Genomic DNA, 24069 nt, shown 5'->3' on the forward strand with positions numbered 1-24069 from the left:
GGTTCCAGGGGTACAGAAGGAGCATCGGTTGGGCCTAAGTCATCGGCCTCCAAAGGATGACATGTTAAAATGTTATAAGGGGAAAGGGATGACAGACCCAGTTCATGCTCGGCGTTAGCAATCTCCTTGGTTAGGGCCCCCACAGCAGAGGAGAGATAAGTCATGATGGAGTTAGAGTGTCTAGGAACTTTAGCATTTTTACCACCCTCCTCCATAGTCAGTGCTTTCTTTCGCTTACCCATTTGTAGCTGCAGATGTTAAGGGTATGGCCCTGCCCTGCCTCTTCCTGCCCCGGACGGCCACAGACGGCCCGCCCTTTGCCCGGGTTTCGCCAGACGCCGCCCGCACGTGTCCGTGACACGGAGGGAGCTCTCGCTGTTTAAGCGCCTCCGGGTGCGGAAGAACTGGAAGTGGGCGGTGCTGTGAGCAGGGCTCACTGGGAGCTGTAGTTTCCCTCCACGGCGGCCGTGCAGTGTGGGAAGCAACGGCGGCGGGGGAAACAGGCAGCGTCAGGGCCCCAGGAGCAGGCACCGTGGCATGTGTAGCACTTCAGGTAGGTCTCCAATGTTCCCCGCTCCTCAGTGGGAGCTCTCGCTGTTTAAGCGCCTCTGGGCGCGGAAGAACAGGAAGTAGGCGGTGCTGTGATCAGGGCTCGCTGGGAGCTGTAGTTTCCCCCCACGGCGGCCGTGCAGTATGGGAAGCAACGGCGGCGGGGGAAACAGGCAGCGTCAGGGCCCCAGGAGCAGGCACCGTGGCAAGTGTAGCGCTTCAGGTAGGTCTCCAATGTCCCCCTCTCTGTAAGGGTATTATGAGTATGTTTTTTAATTAATTAAGCCCCTTACCTCATACGTGTGACACTTGGCCATGAAATGTCAAGCCAAAAATCGACTAGTGTCCAGGTTCATAACCATGACGTTGTCGTAACTACCCAATTAAATCCGTGAAAAGTGGTGAAATCACTAATTCCAAAGGTGTCAGTGCAGGTCCCACTCACACGTGACATTAGCAGTCTATTACTTAAAAGGCCACATTATAAATGCCGTAATCCGAGGAATCACAGTAAGATAAGTTGCATTCATTACATGTCATCTTATTGAAAAAATTTGACAATACAAGTTTCAATGCAGATCAAGTCGAATCTAAATGAATTGCGAATGAATAAAAGTGGTTTCAAGCATGTCCCATTCGCAAGTGACATAGACATTCTAATTCTTTAACCTAGGTTACATTATGAATGTCACAGTCTGAAGATTCTTATTTAAATGCATCGCATACATTACATACAAACTTATTATAATAAGTCTCAAATATATGTTTCATGAGTTCCCTAGTTAAATATGGGAAAACGAGGGTATATGCAGAACAAGTTAAAAATCCTATAGTATGGATTCGAAAGCTGAAGAACACATTTACAGTGATATGTACAAAAAGAAATCGAGTAAGCACATCAAAGCGCAAAGACAGCTTTGTTAAAGCTAGTCGTAAAGTTCTCGATAGAGAAAGCTGATTTTAGTATAATATGGGCTATGCGCCCATATATCGAAAATCAGCGAGCGTTGTTGTAATAACTACCCGCAGGTTCTATGTCCATGATCCAGTCTCATAATTAGTTCTAGTTGTCTCATAAGAGACTAGTAGTACGCACTCCTTAGATTGATTATCTCTACGAAGAGGTACTCTAACAGTGAATCTTTCATATCATAAGTTGGTTGCAGTATACAGTGAGTTATAATCCCATACTCCAAAATTTCCGCGGGTGGTGTTGACACTCACCCCCACATAGTCTAGGGCAAAACTCTAATCACCTAGGAAATACTGCATCTCCTGATCATAATTCAAACCGTACTCCACTGTTCGCAAGCGCATTATCCATAATGCTACAGTGCGTCTGAGTTTAAGTTCACGGTTCCCTCCTCTGATTCCTAATAGAACTACGTCAATGCCAAAAAATCGCACAAATATTCCTGTCTCTCCCTTGTGGCAAGCTGCAACATGTAGTGCTACTGGATATTTGGGGTCACCCTTCAGTATTGCTCTTATATGTTCTGCGATTCTTTCTTTGAGGGTTCTGATCATGCTCCCCACATAACACTTGCCACAGTTGCAATCAATAATGTACACTACAAATTTCGTTGTGCAATTGATGTTGTCCTTTATGGTGTGGGATTCACCACCTGGACCAATGTGGTGTGTAGTACCATGTTTAGCCCATTTGCACATTGCTCAAAAACCACATTTAAAGAAACCCTGACCGCGCTGTGTCAACCATGTAATGTGAGAGATATTTCGTGGAACAGTGGGACTCAATTTGGACCTTAGTGTATTGCCTCTCCTGAATGAAATCTGTGGCCTGTCCGAGATACAATTACTGAGTGCCTTTTCAGATCTCAGGAGCACCCAATGTTTGGTTAAACTCTTGCGTAGAGTGCTGTGGAGGGAATTGAAGTCTGTAATCAGTCTGATTGTATGTCTTTGTGGTGACTTAGCGGTTCATGCCAATAATGTACTCGATCTCTTAACTCTCCCAACTCTTGTCTCAGCATTACGTATCACATTTGCTGGATAGCCTCTCGCTGAAAATCTGCCCTTCATACTGGTCAAACATTTCTTAAACTCCAAATCCTCACTGCAATTCCTTTTTGCCATAGCATTGATCTGATGTGAATGATGTGAGCTTGAAGCATGCAAAATAGCATTGCATGCTGTTGACTTCCTGAAAAGCCTGCTGTGTAAACAATCAGAGGAAACATAAAATTCCACATCTAGAAACTCAATTTTAGTTCTACTCATGTTCATAGTGAATTTGATTTCCCATAGGTTGTCATTCAAGTGTCTAAAGAAACTGTTCAACAGTTCTTCTGAGCCTGACCATATTAGTATACAGTCACCAATATATCAACGCCAAAACACAATGGAGTCAATATATTGTGCACCTTTGCTACCCCAAATTAGATCTGATTCTAGTGTACCCATGAAAAGGTTAGCAAATGAGGGTGAAAATTTCGACCCCATGGCCACCCCTCTTGTTTGGCGGTACCAGGTTTGGTCAAACATGAAAAAGTTTTTGTTGAGTACTAATTCCATCATATTAGAAAGCATTAACATGTGTTGACACATCGTTGCTGGTCTGTTGTGTAGGAGTTTCTTGACTGCCTCTAAACCCAAATCAACATTGATACTGGTGTATAGCGCAACTACATCCACCGCGACTAACAGTGAGCCAGGTTGCCACTGTATGTCCGCTATTGTGCTAAGAATGTGCTTTGTATCCTGTATGTAGGATGGTAGGTTTCTGACCATGGGACCCAGGAAAAGATCTATATATTACGCAATTCTTTCTGTGGGGCCCCCCATGCCTGACACAATAGGTCTCCCTGGTGGGAAGGGCAAATTCTTATGTACTTTGGGTAATGTGTAGAGCCAGGGGTAGCTTGGTCTGAAGACCTTCAGATATAAAAATTCATCATCATTTAATAATCCTGACAGTTTCCAATTCAAGAGTTTGGAGTTAATCTCAAGTGTTAGTGGACCCATGGGGTTGTAGTTCAAACATTCATAACACGTGTCATCTCTTAATTTACTCAGAATCTCTTGTTTGTAATCAAAACAGTCCATCACTACCATGTTGCCACCTTTGTCTGCCTCCCTGATGGTGATGGTGTCATTGTCCATCAATGTGGAAAGGGCTAGTTTCTCTCTGTGTGTAAGATTATCCTTGTACTTAAACATTCTGTCTTTGGGCAAACGATTCAGGTTGTCTAAATCTTCAATCACACGTTTGTGGAAATTGTCAATGGCATTGCCACCAGGTAAGGTTGGGATCCAACGGGATTTAGATTTGAGACCACTGGCAATGCTAAAATCCGATGCAATATGTAAATCCTCTAAAAGCCTGTCCATATCAAAAGGAGAATCTTCCATATCCGTTAACGACAAAAAAGGTGAGTTGTTTGAATATCTTTTATTGATAGTGAGCTAGTAGTAGTCAATGTGGGAATATTCTTTATACCTCTTTCTTTCCTCTTTGCTCTGCCTGACGCGATCAGTCGGCGTCCTTCTTAATGGCCTGAAATTCTGGGTCACCTGTCTAAACAGGAACACGGCCCGGAAGGAGGACACGTTTCGTTCTACACTGTCTCACGGAATTAGGTAAGCGTTGGTGGATGTTTGTCCCGCTCAATAGGTCCTGGCGGCACCTTTCAGTTTTACTGACACGATTGCGCATATTTTCGGCAGATGTCGGCGTCCTCAATACAGTCAACAGTCATAGCCGACTGAAGGCTCTCGAGTGTTGGAAGTTCCACTCGCTTCACTGGGTAAGAGGCCTTGCGATTGTGACAATATGGTGTAAGATTACTTAAGACCGGTTTGAACTTTCAATTAATTGTACGCATTTCAGTTCCAGAACTTTTACTTGGAACCTTTCGGACTACAGTTATGCAAAAAGTCGTTTGAAGCTTACACATACGCTAATCACAATACGTGGTGAGCCGCTTATTTTCTTTTCTTGTGTGAACCTTATGATGCTGAATTGAGATACTATTGGGTTTTATGGCGCATTTTAAATACAAGTTTGGACTATTATCAAGAATGGTGTTCAGGACGTTCTGAAGTAACTTTTATGACTGGAGTATTTTTCTTATGGTATTTTCTGGTTCGTCGATAACAAATTTTTCAACTGGTTTCATTGAATGTGACAAAGAATTTTGTGAATTAAGAATCATGACATCTTTAAATAGGATCAGCAAGTCAGGTCTCCTAATTCCTTTTATTTAATTATTGCAGTGTGGAGACCAGTTCTTAATTCTATTCTTATTGATGGTCCTGGGCCCGGCTGGGTCGGAAGTATCACCAGCTGTGCGGTGAGCAGGATTGTATTGATGTTTGTCTTGGACTGGACACTTAGAGTCCCCATGTTTCTTTCTTTTTTGCCCTTTGTTGTTCATTGAGGACATAATAGTGATGGTTTTTCCTCCCTTTGTGATTTGTTCTTGATCTATATAGACCTACCAGTTTGTCTACAGCCCCATCAGGTATGCTCATTCCCTTGGGGAGTGTAATGATTTGACACAGTACACACAGTTCCTTTTGACCCGTGCACTTACTATGGCACTTTTTGTAGTTGAACGCTATTCTACTATGTTATCTTACATAACGCCGTAGGGGAGAACTTTAGAGTTCCTTTATTTCACTCCATTCCTCACTGATTCGCCGTGTGTACACTCACTTGGTCACCTATACCGGTTAAGACGGCGATAGAGGCACCTCGATACGAGTGCGTGGGGTGGCACCTAGATGTAACGTAGTGTTATGCCGGTGTCATACACTAGTGGAAGCAGCATGCATGTATTGCATGCTAAAAAGAAACATTGTACATTTGACCTTTTGACTGTATTTGCAAGTCTGGATCACTCCAATGTCACTTCTTTGTACTTTACAGCCCTGAGGATTCGCAGTAGCGATGAAACACGTGTCGGCTGGCTGTTTGAAACAATAAAGGACTCCAATGGACAACTCCTCCTCTGGAGATTCCTAAACATCCTATGTTGCTTTGTTCTTATTGTATTGAATTATATTTCTTGTTACTTAACAAGTTTGTGACTATCTGAGTGCATTGGGTAAACCCTTTTTCCTGCCCACAATCAGGCAACTATGCCTGTCCTCCGGGTCGCGCTTTGCAGCAGCCTTAAGATTTCTTTCTGCACTCGGGCCGTGGCAGTGATTTATTTTTGGGACCAGCGAAAGGCCACACAATGGGGGGTGGGCACCCGCCTCCATGTTAAAAGCAAAACTCAACAGAAATGCAGGGTGGGCACCCGCAAAGCATGAAAAGAATGTGGTGTGGGCACCCGCCATTAAGCTCCAAATGCGGGGTGGGCACCCACAGTTAAATTGGCATGACGGGGGAATCCCTATGCTGGAGATTCCCTCAAAGACAATCGCAGCCCAGCGCTGCAAGGGCAATGCACCGAGGTTCCTCCTAGAAATAAAGGGCAAATTAAGATAAAGGGTTCCCAGGCGCTAGGGGTAAAAGCATAAGGTCCTGTAGGAAAAGGAAATAAGTCCATAGAGAGGAAGGTGCGTAGCTGAGCCCAGGGGCCAGCACACAGGGACCTCCAGCAGGGAGGCAGCCCCCATGTCGGTCCCTCCTGGGCCCCAGCAACAGCAAGCCCCCCTCCGTCAGGAACAGAACAGCCACCTTTTATGGGGTCACAGCCCCTATATTTATATGCCCTTTTCCTTTGTGTCACAGCACAAGGCTTGGGAATACCAGTTAGGACTGGTTTAGGGGAGCTTTGGAGCACTTTGTTTCGCTCAGCTCCTCTTTCCTTTGTCAGATGGGGGCTCAGTGATTAGACGCACCACAGGGGGCGGAGCCAGCATTGTGGAGGGAAGGCACAGCCCTATTCAAGTCCCAGGTGCAACTCCTCCTTCCCATCTACATGCAGATCTCTCCTGTAGCCACCCACACCTCTCAGCTTCTGTCAGACATACAATTCACATCAGGCAGGCAGACACACAGTACACAAAAATGCCAACTTCTAAAAGTGGCATTTCTCCACCAATCACCATAAATCTGCGCACACCCTTGTGCAGCATTTATCCTCACGAGTTCATACATACTAAACTCACCCCTGCACTCCTCTCATATCAGGAATTACCATGGACACACATATCCCCACACAGAACACTTCTGGCTACTTTTCCAGAGTGCCTATATGGTACTCCATCCAAGATGGCTGAAACCCTATCAATTTTATTGAAAAATCAAACACGCCAGCAGCCATTTCGTTATCCCAAATTATCACTGCCACGAACCATGACAGTGACATGCTAAAGTTGAAAAATATAATCACACATCAATCATGGAGTCAACACCTTCAACATCTCAGTAGTGAGGGTAAATATCAAAAATACAAAAATGTCAAAGATGAACTGTCCATAACCCAAGAAGGAGTCATATTGTGAGGATCGAGAATCCTGATTCCAGAGAGTATGAGGCAGTAGATGATTGAAGCAGCCCATAAATTACATCGTGGAATCATTCCCACAAAACGAACTCTCCAAGACCAAATCTGGTTTCTGTATCTTGATGAGTGGGTTGAGAAAGAATTAAAGGCCTGTCATCTGTGCACCTACATTTCTACTAAAGTTACTCAACATACCTTAAACATGTCAGAACTCCTGAAGCATTTAGGCCTGACATTTAACAGTATGAATTCAAATCCTTCCTACTGACAGCCCTACGCTTAACAAAGGAGCCATGCTAGATCTGGTCATTGACAAGCCAAATTCTCTCCTCCTGGAGTCGATCCTTCCATGTGACTGGATGGACCACTACTGCATCACCTTCCTCGTCCTTGAATCATTAAGAGCAATCATATTCCAACCTAAGAACCCAAAACAGTTTAAAAGATGTTTAAGGAAAATCAATTTGCAATTCCTTGACAGCGCTCTGTTATAGCATCTTGCCACCCCCTTTGAACATGTCGGATGTCCATGACTTGACGGTCCACTATCACCACTCAATGCTTAATGTACTTGACTCAGTAGCACTGCTTCAGCGTAAACGAGCGTCTTCCAAATGCTCCTAACTGTGGTTCAATGATAGTCCCAATGCTGAAAAAAGAAATCTAAGACTTGCAGAAAAGAAATGGCGATCGCATCCCTCCTTTGAACATCTATGTCACTTGAGATCCATGCGAAGCACATATAATAAACGCATCAGATGCTCGAATACCACCTTCTTCAGAACTCAATTAGATCAAGCAAAAAAACGTCTAAAAAAACTGTTCAAACTCTTCAAGTCCCAAGCTAACAATAATCCTAACCTTCCTCTCCGGGTCAAGTGACACTCCTGAACTGCGAAGAATTAGCTGTTTTCTTCACTGATAAGTCTTTTAAGATTGAGATGGAATTAAGCCTGGCCCGTGATCTCCTCCCGAGTGGTCCTCTGACCATCCTTCGCCCTTCAGAGTTGACTAACACTGACCCTTCACAGCCCTTCCTCCCCAAAAAGAATGCATCTTGGAGTCTGTTCAAAACCTTGGATGAACCCACTATGCACAAAATGCTGTTGACCTTGAAACCTTCCAATCACTACAACAGCCCTTTGCCATCGAACCTGTTCCCGGAATTGCGATCTTCCTTACTAACACTCTGGACGATGATTGTCAATGCTTCTCTTATGCAGGGTGTTATTCCTGATTGTCTTAAATCAGGTCAACTTACTCCGATCATCAAGAAACCACCTTAGTAAAATTCCTGGAGAAATGTGAGCTCATCCAACTATGTCATCACATTGACCATTTCCAGCTCCTGAACCAATGCCAATTTCGACACACCCACAGAACTTTGGGGCATATGTACAAGGAGTTCACACCACCGTAGCGTCAATTTTTTGACGTCACAGCAACTTTTTTTTATTGCTGTGTTTACAAGTTGAAGCTAACCGCAGTTAAATGCAGTTTTACAAAGGTGCACCTGCAGGTTCTCCGCCACTCTGGAACCCAATGGTTCGCTCTCTCAAACCTCCCTGGACCAACTAGGCCACCCCTCTGGTGATCCCTAGTTGTCCGTGGCCAGGATGAGGCGCTAGGCCTTCCAGATGTCTCTGGTCCCTGCCGTCTCCCAGAGTGTGGGGCAGTAGCCCCAGGCACGTAGTACCCATTGGCCACTCTCCTTCTCCTTTGTGCAGTTCCAAAAGGCCACAGGTCCTCCCACCTGGGGTCCGCACCCTCAGGTTGACCAGCAGTCAGGGGCGAGGCTCTCCTCCCCTACCTCTCCTTCTGGGGTTCTGCACTCTCCTAATCGGGGCACCCTCAGAACAGCACTCTTTCCCCAGTACAGGGCCTTGACTCTGCAACTGATCCACCAATCTAGGGTCCAAGCCCCTAGGTTGAACCGGTGCCAGAGGCAAGTCCTCCTTCCCCCTGCATCTTCTCCCATAGTTTCCCACCCTCCCAACTGTAGAAGTACCCCAGGAAGAAAATTCTGGGGGGGACATTGCTTACAGATGTCATACCTGCCAGGTCAGGCAGTACATTTCCCTGGCCTCCCAACCCAGGATTCAAGCCCTGTGGATGAGCCAGTGCCAGAGGCGAGCCCTTCCTCCCTCTGCACCCCCTCCCAGAGTTCTGCACCCTCCCACCTAGAGAAGTACCCCTGGAAGTCAACTTGGTGGGGACACTGACTACAGTTGTCCCACCCTTTAGGTCAGGCAGTCCCTGAACCTGGCATCCCAGCCCAGGATCTAAACCCTGTGACTGAGCAGACCCCAGAGCCTCTGGAGCTCAGATTACTGATGCCCCTGGCACAAGGGGCTCCCCTTCAATGGACGGCCTATCAAGTCAGCCTTGATTCGGTACCTGTGGCTTCCTTATTGAACTCTCCAGGCCCTGAGACTGCCTGTTTGGGCACCTTGGGACACCTCCCGTCTCACTCCTTCCTGCAGATAGGATGTGAGGCCCTACAACCCTCTCACTACCCCAGGACCTAGCTGGGCTATTCTGCACCACTCCCGCCTTGCTGGGTCGGAGGATCCCTGCACCATTCCCTTCAGGATCACTCCCCATTGCCTCCTCAGACTCTCTGGCACTCATAGAAACGTTTGCCTCCAGTGCAAGCTCCCTGGGGTCAGAGAGCCACACTGCAACAGGTGTTGGCCCAACCTGGGAAAACAACTCCTGAGCACGTGCTCCTTGATAATCAAATGGAACAGCCCTTCCCAATCGATCACCGCGCCACACACCATCCACTCCCCAGAGCGGTCCAACACACGTCCACATACTCCCCCCAAAACTGATGGGACAGATTCTTGCCGCCCCTAAATTCCAACCTGCCCTCCTCCTCCTGGGGATCAGGCACCATCTTCCGGGCTCTGGTAGTGGGACTTCCCATACTGGATTCACTCTCGCTGCCACCACTGGATCCCACCCTCACTGGTGAATCCAGACTCATGAAACCACTCTCAGGGGACAACCTACCCTCCTGAGCTAGTCTCTCTCTAGCGAAGGACTTATCTGCCTCCGTCATCCTTTTCTGTGCTAGATCCCTTTCAGTCTCCAACCTTTTTCCTACAGCACTCAGCTGCGCTATCTCCTTGGCATGGGCGAACCTGAGCTTCTCCAAAGCCAGCTGATGCTCCCTTTCTTCCCACCTATCTACCCACTCTTTTGGGGACAGGGAAATGGGTGGGGCAGTGCCCCTGGGACTGGACCCAGCACGGGACTCCCTGACTATGGTGTCCTCACTCGCTACTGGCGTCTCCGCCCTGTCATCTTCTCACTCCTTGGTGTCATCACCCTCCAGGGTTATGGACTGGGCACCCTCACTCTCAGGGTCCTCCTTACGTCTGGAATCCTCCTCAGGGTCTCCACCAAATCCTCCTTTAGAAATGCAGAGGGGTAATCTGAAAGGTCCCCACAGAGCTCTACGGGTTCTCCCCTTTTAAAAACTTCGAAGAGGAACAATTTTATGCGGAATTCACCTTCTATTGGTATCCCCCTCTCTCTGCAGAAATCCATCACTTCCTCCTCAGTGTACTCCCAGAGTTCGTCCTCATCGTAGACCAACCCCATCTTGGCGAGATACACAGGCACAGTAACCAGGGGAACACAAGTCAAAAATGACACTTTTAGGAGGAAATACAATCAGAAAAAATTATCTCTGAAACCTGTGATTATTTTAAATGCTCATTTTGCAGTGCAACCCGTTGTCGCAGTGGTACTGCGTCCGTTTTAAAAGTGACATTTTACAAAGGTGGATTTCTACAATGGTGGAAATAAAGGTGCGTACACCATTGCACAACATTTATTATTTTCAGTTCAGACACACCTTGTCAGTAAAAAGGCTAGGGGAAGGGGAACATTTTTTAGACAATAAGGGCCAAGTCCAACACTAACCAATTCAGGCAGACAGCTCCACATTCGGATTCAGGGTATGTTGAAGAAAGAAAAGAATATCACAAAGAAGGCTATCTCCATCAATTCAATCAGAATCTGGTACAACGTCCCTGTTGACATAAGAGCAGCTCTGACACTCCTGCACTTCAGACAGAAGCTCTGACCCTGACACTCCTGCAGTTTAGAAAGAAGCGCTGATGCGCCTGCAGGTCTATAGCTCTTACACGTCCTCTGTTCCTGCCTCTGTTGCAAGGCTCTCGCTATACAAGCATCACTGCATGCATATTACTGCAGCTGTCCCAGGCATTCTGCGAGTTGACGACTATGCTCGTGTTCAGCGATTCAACAGATGAATTATGCAGCAAGTGAAATAAGTCATTGCCACTAAAAATAAACGTTTCTTTACTCTGTACAAAGCCAACCAAAGTGTAACTATGAATATTGCTCTTAGACAATTTTAGTTTATAAAAACACAATTTCTCCTTTATACAGTGGCAATTTCCAGCACCTTATGGTTGCTTACATGGTGCACGATTCCAGTAAATGAAGACAAATTATGCGAAGTGTGTGTGCCTGCAAGAAGGCAAATGATGTGTGTGATACGGGGATCTTGAAATAGACATAGTGGTGTGGGGGGTGTGGGGGGGAGGGGTATGAGAGGGGTGTGGCCAACCCCTAAAAGCTGCCGACCTTTAGAGCTTGGAAATCAGGTTCCAATAACAGTCTCAGCTCAATTTCCTGTGATTCAGGATATATATCACTGAGCCTCCCCGTGAATAAAACGACATAAAAATGTGTCTTTTAGCTCTCTTGTAAAACACTCTGATGCCCTTGAATCAAATTCGCCCTATATAAAACTAGAAAAAAATGCACAGATGAAATTCAGCTCTACTCATAAATACAGCACGAGGATTATTAAGAAATGATTTGGCATTTTGAGTCTAACCTGCCTTCAGACTTCTCAGTGGGTGCGAACTGTAGCTTGTGTTAGGTATTGTGTGACATCTAGTGGCAATGTGCTGCACTACAGATTATTATACTGAATTTTAGCAGGCTAATGAAGAGATTTATAAAAGGAGCCCTTATAATGCATGAGGCTGTCTAATCCATGTTTAAATGCTCCTCTTTAATTTCTTTATAATACTTGGGATTCTGTAATTCCTGTATAGACGTAAGTCTCTTAAGGGCATATTATCAACAAATAGCGATATTTATCACTAAGTAGGCTTAGCGGCAATTTTTTTATCGCCGCGCATCACCAGATTTTATCGCTGAGATAACGTGCTGTTAGCAACGTTTATCTCAAAAGCGATAAAATTCCCGCCGATAGCTGCAAAATCCGTGAATATCGCTGAGAATACAGCGATATTCACGCATTATCACTAACAGGGTCTTAGCCATTATATCCACCTCGCATTGGATATAATGGCTAAGAACTGGTTAGAGCAGGCGTTAGTTTTTGGAGATATTCGTGCTTAGAGCGAATATGTCCATAACTATGCCTGTGTTGGTAATAGGCGATAGCGATGTTAGCGACTGCTTTCAGTCGCTAACAGGTTGGGTACGCCCACTTTGCATGTCATTAGCGATAAATATCGCTGACATGCAAAGCGGGCCCCAAACCGCTCGCTATCGCCTACAAGCTGTCGCTAACTGCTGTTAGCGACAGATTGCTAATAGGGCAAAAGAATTATCGCAGCTTGGCGGCCGAAAACGGCCACTAAAGTGGCAATAATTTCCTATCGCCCCCCTTGATAATATGCCCTTCAGTTCTTAATAATTGGCGACTTGTGGTGCACTCCTTGGATAGAGAAAGCTAGATTCATTCTGCATGTTTCTATGCAGCCCGAGCTACTGCAGCATTTATTTCTTTTTAACTCACTTGTATTGAGCTGTTCCTAATATCTATCTGCAACAAATATCTAACAGATTTCTGGTGTGTTTAATTTTTCTCTGGAAGTTTTATTTTTATTTTCATGTTTGAAAACATACTCGCTTTTTCATATAAAAGAGCTATGCAGCAAGTTTTTAAATGGTTTGTGGAAAGCTGATGGTGTTACAATGTATTACATGGGATAAAGTGACCCTTGGCATAAATGATGAGCATATTGCATATCACCCTGGAGTTCCATAACCTTAAAAAGGAACTCAGCCTTTGGCCTTGTTACGCTGTATGGTTATCGAGCATTGCTTTTCTTTCTTCTGCTCTATTTTAATGGATGCCATTGACAACCTGGTCAAATATGCTTTTTTTGTACTCCTTAGATAGAGAAAAGCTAGAATCTTTCTGCATGTTTAAAAACACAATTGGAATCAGCACCCATTATTTCGAAAATGTCATCATTGTTCTTTGGAACACAGCAAGTCCAAAAAAAGCAGGTCTAAATTCACTCGTAGTTGAAAATGTTCTTTATTGGTAAATTCAGACGTTTAAAATCCAAATGATCATAGACTGATTCTTTTAGTCAACGCTTTTCGTCTCTGTCGAGACTTCTTTCGGGCTCAAGATACTGTATTTGTGGTTTAATCGTGTCCCATTCAAAAATAGAATAGAATTCAATGACACTGATAAATCAAGTGCCAATAATAGTCTGAATTTGTCAGTAAGAAGACAGTAACATAAGTAGGCAAGGTAGCCAGCAGCAATTCAGGACTTCTATGCTCGAAGGTTGTACAACGATTAAACCACAAATACGGTATTTTGAGCCTTGAAGAAGTCTCGACCGAGATGAAACGCGTTGGCTAAAAGAATCAGTCTATGATCATTTGGATTTTAAAACGTCTGAATTCCCCAATAAAGAACATTTTCAACTACAAGTGAACTTTGGACCTGTTTTATCTATTACTCTCCATGGACTTGTTGTGTTCCAAAGAACAATGATGATAGAAGAGAAGGCACAGGCGCACAGCGTAGAGTTAACAGGATAATTAAGGAGAGTTTGAAGGACGGTTGAAGGAGGGTGAAGGTGCTCTAACAGGCGACGCAACTGTCCAGATGAGTTAGACTAATATACTAAGGTGAGTGCGCTACGTGGATACGTGGGCGCATCCCTGTATACTAGGCACACTTGTGAAGTTCAGATTAGCTGACTCAGGAGAAGGTTCAATCAAAAACAGTTCAAATAAATGAGTTCAGTGGTAGAGTTTCATCATATGTTGTATTTGGTCATTTCACAAATATATAGCAATGCGTTACATCACGCTGTATTCAATATAATTCAACGATGATTCAAAAAATGCTCCAATGCATTTCGGACTGGAGTAGTCCTTTGTCAAGGAGCGCTGTGGGAGGATACAAGAAATACAACTTAGATCAACGGTAACTAACGAATTGAGGTGCAATAAAGACATGCTAAATGACGTGTTGTCATGCAGGTTGAGGGCAGTGCAGGTTTTAACGTGCGCTAAAAAAATGTGGGAAGACGGTGCTGGGAGGTGAAATGCAGGTTACGGTGAGGGATTAATAACGAAAAAAATAGTGATAGTTGGTGACAGAAAATGGTGGGACTGGGTGTCGGGGATAGGAAAGGTTTAGGAAAGTTTGAATTGGTCTTACGCTTAGGACATCATTGTGCTCACGTTCGTGCTGCAAAAGAAAAACGGTGAACGGCCATGAGGTGTAACGAACGGAGAAGCGTTCGGGTAGAAAGCATTCGGGTAGAAAGCAAAGCACGTGCAGTTAGGATTACTTACTGGGAGTGGTTCAAGCAGTGAGCCGGGTGTCACAAACTTCGCAGAGTTACTGCGGAGTTCCCGGAAAGTGCACAAGGGGTAGAAATAGATGAAGGACCCAAGGTGAATAAGAAATCAAGGCGGCCATCTTATAGTGGAATAAAGTAATCAGAAGTGCTGTACAATTGGGGTAATATGCAGAGCGAGGGTACATAGCATCAAACAGAATAGTTACAAAAAGCAGCTTAATTCAGTTTGGTCATTAAGACCGAATGGCTTCAGAGATTGAAGTCTATAAATCCACGAGGTCTCCCGTTGAAGGAGAGTTTTGTTGTTGTCTTTTCCTTCTGTGTGCGTAACCATTTCAAGTACAAGGTATTTTAGTTGTGCCACGCTGTGATGGGCTTCATTGAAGTGGATTGCCACATTTGATTTGGTATTTTTTGTTCGAATATTCGATTTATGTTCATTCAAACGGGTTTTTATTTTTCTACTGGTTTTTCCCACGTAGATCTTCCCACATGGACATTTGAGTAAGTAAATCAGATTAGCAGAATCACATGTAGCATCTACTTGGAGATTGATCACGAAACCTCTCATAGGGTAATTGATCGTGTTGCCTGCAATGACATTATTACAATTGTTGCAGTGGTGACACGGACGTGTGCCCGTGTGCGTTCTTGGGGTAACAGTCGGTTTGGACAATATTTCTCTGATGTTCATGGGTCTGCTGTAAGCGAAGATAGGGGGTTCTTTAAAAAGATCACCAAAGTCTGGTTCTGACGATAAGATTCGCCAGTGTTTGAGTATAATCTTTTTGTAGGTTTTGCTCGAAGTGGAGTATCTGGAAACCAGTGCCATTCTTTGATTAGGATCTTTTTGCTTGCTTTTCAAAGCTTCAGATCGAGGGATGGTATTAGCTCTGTCTGTAGCCTCTTTGATGATTGCTTGGGGATACCCCCTGTTGGAGAATCTAGTAGCCATGGATTGTATTTGGGAATTTCTTATGTCATTGTTAGATACTATTCGGGTAACTCTCAGCATTTGGCTGAAAGGTGGGTGTCTTTTTAGTGAGTCTTGATGAAAACTGCTATATAACAATGTGTTGTTACGATCTGTGGGTTTTCGGTGGAGGTCAGTTTCGATGCCCTCAGGGGTGATTTTCACAAGTACGTCCAAGAACGTGAGAGCTTTGTCAGAAATGTTCCATGTAAATTCAATGCGGTCATCTTTAGAGTTCAAGGTGGTTAATGCTGATTCTAGGTGATCACGGGAGTCTTTCCAAATGAAAAATAGATCATCGATATATCGTGCATATAGTTTCAGGTTGTCTTTCCAGTTGGCGTTTGTCAAAATGTGGTTCAATTCAAAGTTGCCCATGTATATATTTGCATACGTCGGCGCGGCGCAATTGCCTATTGCCATCCCGGACATTTGTAGGTACCATCGTTCTTCAAAGGAGAAATAGCTATGGTATAAGGTGAAAACCATAAGTTCCAAAATAAAACTCTTCATGGGGTCAGTCAAATCAGTTTTCAGTAGTGCCAATTCGATCGCTTCAATTCCACCATCGTGGGGAATGGAGGTATACAAGCTCTTAACATCAGCGGTGCACAATAGTATTTGTTCGTCCTGGTTGATTTGTAAGGAATTTAACTTGTTGATAAAGTCAGTAGTGTCTCTGATGTAGCTCTCCAGATTGATAACTGTGGGCTGTAAGTAGCGATCGATAAATTTACTGATCGGTTCATGAATGGATCCTCTCGTAGAAACAATAGGGCGGAAAGGTGGATTCATTAAATCTTTATGAATCTTAGGGAGCATTGTGATGGTAGGGCTTCTTGGATGGTCCACTGTAAGGTAACGTTTGGTTCTGTCGTCAATGGTGTCATTTTCTATTGCTTTATCTAGGATGTTGCGCAAGATCAATTTGTATTCATTGGTGGGGTTCCCATCAAGTGGCATGTAGGTATCGGCATCAAGGACATGTTCTCTGGCCCTCCGGTTGTAGAGGTCAGTGTTGAGGATGACTAAAGCGCCTCCCTTATCAGCTTTGAGACATTTGATTGCTTTGTTGTTAGCAATGTTTTTCAATGTATCTTGGTCCTTGTTAGAGATGTTCCTGCGTGTCTTTTTCTTGAAGTTGATCTTGGCAATGTCTTGGCGTACTAAAGTTTCGAAGGTGTCGATACTTTTGTGGCTGCTTGAGGGCATGTAATTACTGGATGGACGTAATCCAAGTAACAAGTCAGGCTTGGTTTCTACGGGAGGTTCTAGAACTTTCTCAAAAAAATGCTTCAGTCGCAACTTTCTAGTGAGTTTGAAAGTGCTGACCTCAAGTTCAAGTAGGTTGGTGCTGCTTGTAGGGATGAATGACATACCCTTCTGGAGAATTTTAGTTTCATGAATGGTGAGGTTGGTGTCTGAGATGTTAATGACTAGCGATTCCTCTTCGTTTTGGGTTTGGTCTGAGGTGGTTGTTGGGTTTTTTCGTTGTTTTTTCACCTCCCAGCACCGTCTTCCCACATTTTTTTAGCGCACGTTAAAACCTGCACTGCCCTCAACCTGCATGACAACACGTCATTTAGCATGTCTTTATTGCACCTCAATTCGTTAGTTACCGTTGATCTAAGTTGCATTTCTTGTATCCTCCCACAGCGCTCCTTGACAAAGGACTACTCCAGTCCGAAATGCATTGGAGCATTTTTTGAATCATCGTTGAATTATATTGAATACAGCGTGATGTAACGCATTGCTATATATTTGTGAAATGACCAAATACAACATATGATGAAACTCTACCACTGAACTCATTTATTTGAACGGTTTTTGATTGAACCTTCTCCTGAGTCAGCTAATCTGAACTTCACAAGTGTGCCTAGTATACAGGGATGCGCCCACGTATCCAAAGAACAATGATGACATTTTCGAAATGATGGGTGCTAATTCCAATTGTGTTTTTGATTGTATTTGGTTTTTACCCAATAGTAAGTAAACAGGGGTGTACTTCCTGGTTTTGTAAGCACAATCGTCATACTATTAAGCCAATATAAATAATAGGTGCTGGTTTTTTTGCCTCAACCCTCTTTGTTTTTGTTCTTTCTGCATGTTTTCATGCATTCAATGCTACTGCAACTTTTTTTAATGGCTTCTATTGAACTGTTTCTAGTATCTGTTTGCAACAACTATCAATCAGGTGTTTTTATTACTCCTGCCTGCGTACATGCTTTCTCTTTCAAATGAAAGAGCTAAGCGCCAAGGTTTTAAGTTTTTTGTGGGAAAGGTGATGGTGTGACAATGTGTTATGTGGGATAAAGTATCCCCTGCATTATATGATAAGGATATTGCAATTCACCTCAGAGTTACATAACGTCATAAGGGAACTTAGCCTTTAACTCTGTTCCTGGTTATGGAACTTCTTGGGGTAACTTGCAATATACTTATAACTTTATCTCTTATATAACACCTGACTAACTACAGTAGTGATCATCGACAACATAAACATTTAGGCAGCTCTGAATGTGCCCGCTTTGAGCTCTGGGAGAGAAAGGGACATAAGTGTGAAAATACCCTTGTGCAATTAACATAGGTCATATTTGTGACAGCAAAACTATTTAATTAACTGATTATGATAAAGACTCTTAAGTCATGCTGAGGAAAGGCCCACTAGCCACTGTGAATAAAAAAAAGACAAACTTAAAGTAACTCTACAGAGGGAATTACTGATAGCAGAAAAATATATACATATATGTTTCTAAAAGTGTTTGCTGTTGGAGGAGGGGCAAGCAGATTCAGAGTTTCAGGGTTAGGAAACAAGTCTACGGCTCTTCGTCACAAACTGCATTTTTAGTTTTTAAAGTAGTTCTACAGTAGTACTACTAACTACTAACTACAAAATGCAGTTCACCAACCTATAAGTAGGTATCACTACCTACACCTCTCCTATATTTTTAATGGTTAGATAATCACACAAGTAGGTTTACTACTTAGTAGTAAATGTGCTCGACTGAGGGGGTGTTTTGAAAATGGGTACTATATACTACTAACTGTGAGGTGTTTATGTAGAAGTAAGAAGCGGTTTAGGGAAGGCTAAGAACATGTTCGGGAGGGACAGACACCCATCCACTAAAAAGTAAGCCCATTGCAATTCACAAGCAACACTTCTAAAGCTATTACAGCAAAAAGGGACCCAAAGCAGTAGTACATATACTCCAGTTCAGACTTAGAGTAAACCTAGCACCACTAATTACCAACCACTGGTGTATGCATTAACTTCTTCAAACTAAAAAGAGTTTGCTGGTATAATGTATAGTATAAAGTGGGACAGATCTTTATACAGGGTCATACAGAGATAGAGCAGAGTTAACTATATTGGATTTGGAGGGTTTTAGCTTTGAGTGACATCCACACTGTAAAAGGGGACATGCAATGGGAATAGACTTTCCAGCATGATCTCCAGGTGTGGTAGTTAGTGTACATAAATAATAAGAGCTGCTCCTGGTGCAGCACACTCATCAAAGGAGTCATATATAATTGAAAAGAAAAGATGAGATGTCCTATAGGGATGCACAATGGGGCATGATTAGGTGTAGATTCCAACAATGGAGTCACAACGATTTGAAACTTGTTTGCTTTATAAGTAGGGAGAAATCTGACTGTATTGCTAGTCTTTTTTTTTTATTTGTTGGAAATCCACAAGTTTTCTCCTAAATCCTAGCATGCAATTTTTAACATGTATTCACATGTACTAGTGCATTGCATAGACTGATGCCAGATTTTGCTGGACATGGGACCCTGTCGTAAATGTGACAGAATTCCTTCTTCACCAAACCTTTAGTCTGCCTAGCTTATTTACAGTTGGGTGGACGGTCAGTTTTTCATCAGAAAAGCCCTTGTTCTCCATGTTGATGGAAGGCTTCCTCCGTCAGCATGACAGAGCTAGGGCCATCACAAAAAGAACATTACATTGCCGCCCAATTTAGGGGGAATGATGTGGTCCACTGCTTTCTGTCGGTCACCATCAAGTAAAACCTGGCAGTGAGAGAGGAAAAAACAAATAATGACCGGTATACCCATGAAAACACACTCCCGGGGGGAGGAGCCATTAGTTGTTTGTTTTCCAAAAACAAACACCAAATCTGATGGTTTGTTTTAGAAAAACTTTGATAAAGTTTGGTAAATGGCTGTCTAAACCGATGGCAGTGATCCACCAAACATTCTGTACTTTGACAGGAACCAACATGGTGGCAGTTCTCAAGGTTCAGAGGTCATGCTGGGTCAGTGGTAGGTTCTAAATTTGTCTGACAATAGCTTGTCAGGTGAAGGATCTAATTTTGATCTTTAAATTAGACCTTTAATCTTCCTCATTTCCCTATGTGTCTCAAGGCCATGAAAGGGATGCACATCATGGACTTGTGGTAGCCACAAATGCAACAATGCCTGCACTTGTCAAAGAAGGTCAAGACCAGACTGGGTTTAATCGACTTAATGGCAAGAATGCTGAAAATATGCCTTGATGGCCTTCTCATCCAAGGGCCACCATTATGCTGGGGGTGAAAACCTGTAGGCTATAAAGCTAGTTATTCGCCAATGAGGACAACTTTTTGACTGTGCCACTATAATGGCCAAAATGGCCAGATTATGCCAACATGAGCTACCTTAGTGTAATGCCCCTATAATGCATCCAAATCTTACAATATGCCAAGGGGGGTCACAAAATGTCATGGCTGCCATATTGCTAAAATGCTTATATTATTATGGAAAGGAATGTAGTTTTAGGGGCACATGCATAAAACTCCGAAATAGCAAATCCTTAATAGCGAATATTAAAGATTCGCTATTAAGAATTTGCTATCTCTAATGCATGACTGTTTTATCGATTTGTCTACCAATTCGCTAAAAATCGCAATCGCAAATAGCAATAATACAAAAGTGAGTCGCAAATACAGGAATACCTATTTGCAAGTACACTAATAGCTTGTGATGCATGCTGATGGCATTACAACCAGGAAGTCATCCAGCCCATGCTTCATTCAGGGCACAGAGAGAGAGTGAGAGGAGGAGGCAGGTCAAGGGCACGCTTCTCAATGCAGGAGGACCAAAGTCCAACTGTCTGGGGTGGGCTGCAGAGCCAGATGCTGAGGGTGCAGAGCCTGTAGGCAAAACAAATGAGGTCAATGCGGCAAAACTCAGCAAAATGGCAACCAACATTGAAGTCATGAGCGATTGTGTGACAGAGCTCACAACAGCAGTGCTGGAAGGCAACAGGCAGTCCAATGCGGCCATGCAGGAGCTTAGCAGGGTAATGCAGGAGGGCCAGGTGACACAAAGGAGAAGACATAACCAATTAATGATGCGCTTAGAAGGCTACACTAAATCTAACAACCGCCTGAGCACCAACACTGCACTGATGTCCCATTGGTCCGTGGCCATGCAGCTGAAAATGAGCCATTGTTGTGGGCATGTGGCCAGGGCACTGGTCCAGGTCACTAATGCCATGGAACAAATCCAGGCTGCTACTGCTGGGGGCTAGCAATGTAATGGGGGAGCGGGGAGTGAAGAGGCATCCAACCTCGGTAGCCTGTCAGTGCCAGTCACCACATGCAGGAGGCGCACCACTCGGAGCACAATACCCTCCAATGCCTCCATGAGGGATGGAGATAAGGCCTGAGAAAGGCGTTTGGGAGTGCATGATTGGAAGAGACAGACTGACTTTGGCAGACCAACTCAATGATGGTGAGGTAACCATTGACAATACCATATTGTGATACAAGTCGAAAATTAGGTATTGCTTTTTTTCTGCATGCAATCACTGTGCTTATTTTCACCTGCTACGTGTGCTTAAACACAACATTGTTTAATTCAGGTAAATACAGCACAGTTCAAACATGCTGCGTTGTGTCTCATCATTGCTCACCCCAGAAATAATGTTGTGTAATTTCTGCACATCACCTTCACCATTCTGCTGAGCTTGCCCCATGTGCTGGTCGTAGTTGTGGCCCTGGCTGGTTGTCCTCCTCAGGCTCACTGTCGGTCAGTTTAATGGGTATTCCTCTCCTGGTAGCAATATTGTACAACATGGCACATGCAGCCATAATTCTGCAGCAGGTCTCGGGTGATACTGCAATGCTCCGCCAGTATTGTGGTGGCAGCAAAAGTGACTTTTCATCAGCCCAAATGTCCCCTCAATTACTATTTGTGTTGCGATGTGCGCTGCATTATACCTTTGCTCATTTGGGGTGGCTGGGTTGAGGTATGGTGTCAATATGTGGTTTTGCACGGCGTATGCACTGTCACCCACAGGGTAGTGAGCAAATGGTTAGTGACAGTTATAGATTGCCATTTGGCCATTGTGTGAGAGGATTAATTACATATGTTTACCATGCAGATGTCCTTTGCCAAAAAAACCCTTAGCAGACAAGTGCGTATGCCACTGTGTCGAAATATATAGGAGTCATGGGTGCTTCCAGGGTATTGAGCCACAATGTCTGTTATAATATAGTTAGCATTGCAGATTACTTGAATAATGAGTGAATGATAGGATTTAGGGTTCCTAAAAATGTATTCATTCACTGCTGGTGGACAAATGGCAACATGTGTACAAGCTATGCAACCTATTACTTATGGAAACTGGGCTACCTGGTAGAAATCCAATTTGGTCTTATTCAATTCCTGTGGGGTTGTGGGAAGGTAATGTGGTTGTGGATCCTTGTCATCATGGTATTCAGGAAAGATTTAAATAAACATGAAAGGGAGCTTTGTGACACACCTCCAGCTACAGCTACTACCCCCTGGAAACTGCCTAATGCAAGTAGGTGCAGGCAACATAGGACCTGCACATGAGTGGAGATGGCATTGGTCCTACGAGTCTGGCGCTGCATTAGGGGTTCCAATACTGCAATTAGATCAAGGATCATTGCACAATTCAGCCTGTACTTGTCGTATATTTCATCATCTGTTTGGTCCAACAATGTGCTCCTGAATTCTCCTTCTTCGCTGAGCGGCAGCATGGATCCTCATCCTCGTCGCCATCACTTAGAGCACTGCCATTGTGAAAGATTCTGAGGCCTCCTGGGTCAGTTTAAAATGTTTTCAAAGGATTAGCACCTATAGGGCTTTTTTACTCATGGTTACCACCTGCCTGTAATCTCTTTTGAATTGCACTTGCAAAATTCTGATTTTCACCAAAATCGCTGTTTGTGATTTTCCATGCATATATTTGCAAATCTTTAATTGTGACTCGCTATTTAGTATTCGCAATTTTAATGGTTTATCGCAAATTTGGGTTCATGCATTGGGAGTAGCTAATTTGCGGGCGTAAACATACTTTTTTTGCTATTCGTGAAATTTGCGCACGCAATTTAGCTTGATGCATGTGCCTGTTAATCACTAGTATGCCCAGAATATCCCAGAAAAAAACAGCTTATACAGGGCCAAAATAACGACAAGAAAGCTCACAGTATGCCAAGGAGGGCCATCATTTTTCCTAGAATTCCCACAATATGCCAAAAATTATTGCAATGTGGCAGGGCTATCAAAATACTTAGAAGACACACTTTAATCTTAACTAGTGTCACTGATGCATCAACCTCTCAGTTTCCCTCTCATCTACATTTCTATCTCATTCATCTGCATTTGTCATTTAATATAGCTCTTTTCAAAAAGATTCATGTTCCTTCCATTTCACTCTACCTTACTAATATCTTCTTTCTATATTACTATTACAACCTTTTTTCAATTTTAGATCACATTTCCTTGCTCTTTATTTCCTTATTTTCTTTCCTTATTTTCTTTTTCTTTTCTCACTTATACTCTTTTTTCCCTTTCTTATTCGTTGTTTTCCTTCTCTTCTCAACATTTTCCTTTATGTCAAAGGAACCTCTCTTCTATCGAGGTCCATCCTATTTATTATTTCCTGATATATTTTATTCTCCCATTCTTCTTTTCTTATTCCCTTTCTTTTGTATCCTTTGCTTGCCTTGCTTCATATAGCATTGCTTCCTTCATTCCTTTATTCTCCCTGTTTTCCTCTCCTATTCCTTTCTTCATTTCTCTCCTTTTTTTATTGACTACTTTGGTGCCTAATTCCTTGCTTTATTACTTCCTTCCTTCCTGTTCCTTTATGGCCTTCATGTTTCCTAACCTTCACACTTCCTTTCATTCACCCTTTAATTCTACCAACCTTACATTTTCTCCCTGGCTTCCTTCACTCCTTTTTTCCTCCTTATTTTCTTTCCTTCTTAATTTTTTCTTTCTTCCATTTTCTTTGTCTTTCTAATCTCTACTTTTTTTCTTGCCCAGCATTCTTTTTGGCTTTCCCTAATTTTTCTTTATTTGCTTTATTGCACTCTTCCTCAACATGTATCTTTCACTGCTTTTTAGGTCTCGTAGCGATACAGCGCGTCAGCGCTGTGTTCGCCGAGATCTTTTGTCACGGACTGTGCTTCCCAGGAGACAGCCTCAGCCACGCGCATTGCCTCTTCAAGGAGACGAT

Source organism: Lissotriton vulgaris, chromosome 1_1 (genome assembly GCF_964263255.1).
Source record: "Lissotriton vulgaris chromosome 1_1, aLisVul1.2, whole genome shotgun sequence".
NCBI lineage: Eukaryota > Metazoa > Chordata > Amphibia > Caudata > Salamandridae > Lissotriton > Lissotriton vulgaris.